The sequence below is a fragment of the Microtus ochrogaster genome, unplaced genomic scaffold, assembly GCF_000317375.1.
Source record: "Microtus ochrogaster isolate Prairie Vole_2 unplaced genomic scaffold, MicOch1.0 UNK55, whole genome shotgun sequence".
NCBI classification, from domain to species: Eukaryota; Metazoa; Chordata; class Mammalia; order Rodentia; family Cricetidae; genus Microtus; species Microtus ochrogaster.
Window position 1 is genome coordinate 1,058,287 of NW_004949153.1, and position 1,077 is coordinate 1,059,363.

Sequence of the window (1,077 nt, forward strand, 5' to 3'; positions counted from 1 at the left end):
TTTTTTTCTGACTACATGAGTCTTTAATTTGCTAAGCAATATGGAGAGGATTAAAGACATGGCTTTGATGGCTGGACCCACCCTATTCCTTAGCTTTCTGAGATTCCAGCCTCATGGCAGAAGTATGACTATAGCCATGTTTACTGCCACAACTCTATGGTGTTTCAAGGTCCCTGCCAGCAAGCAGGCTGCAGCAGTGCACTCAAATGCTCTGTAGATAGACCTCCTGATTGAAAGAGTCAGAGTTTGTGCCTGGCATTTTATTTTATTTTTTTTTACACTGAAAATTTTATTGAATAATACTTTTTTATTGATCTTTATTGAGCTCTACAATTTTCTCTGCTCCCCTCCCTGCCTCTAACCTCCCCATTTCAATTCTCTCCCAAGGTCCCATGTTCCCAATTTACTCAGGAGATCTTGTCTTTTTCTACTTTCTACTTCCCATGTAGATTAGATCTATGGAAGTCTCTCTTTGTGTCCTCACTCTTATCTAAGTTCTTTGGCATTGTGGTTTCTAGGCTGGTTTTCTTTGCTTTGTTTAAAAACCACCTATGAGTGGGTACATGTGATAATTTTCTTTCTGTGTCTGGATTACTTTACTCAAAATAATGTTTTCTATCTCCATCTATTTTCCTGGAAAATTCAAGATGTCATTATTTTTTTCTGCTCTGTAGTACTCTGTTGTGTAAATGTACCACATTTTCCTTATCCATTCTTTGGTCAAGGGGCATTTAGGTTGTTTTCAGGTTCTGTCTATTACAAACAAAGCTGCTATGAACATAGTTTGAGCACATGTCCTTGTGGCACGATTGAGCATCCTTTGTATATATATACTCAAAAGTGTTATTACTGGGTCTTGAGGAAGGTTGATTGCTAATTTTTTGAGAAATTGCCACACTGACATCCAAAGGGGTTGCACCAGTTTGCATTCCACCAGCAACGCAGAAGTGTTCCCTTTTCCCCACAACCTCTCCTACATAAATTGTCATCAGTGTTTTTGATCTTGGCCATTCTTATGGGTGTAAGATGGAATCTCAGAGTTGTTTTGATTTGCATTTCTCTGATGACTAAGAATGT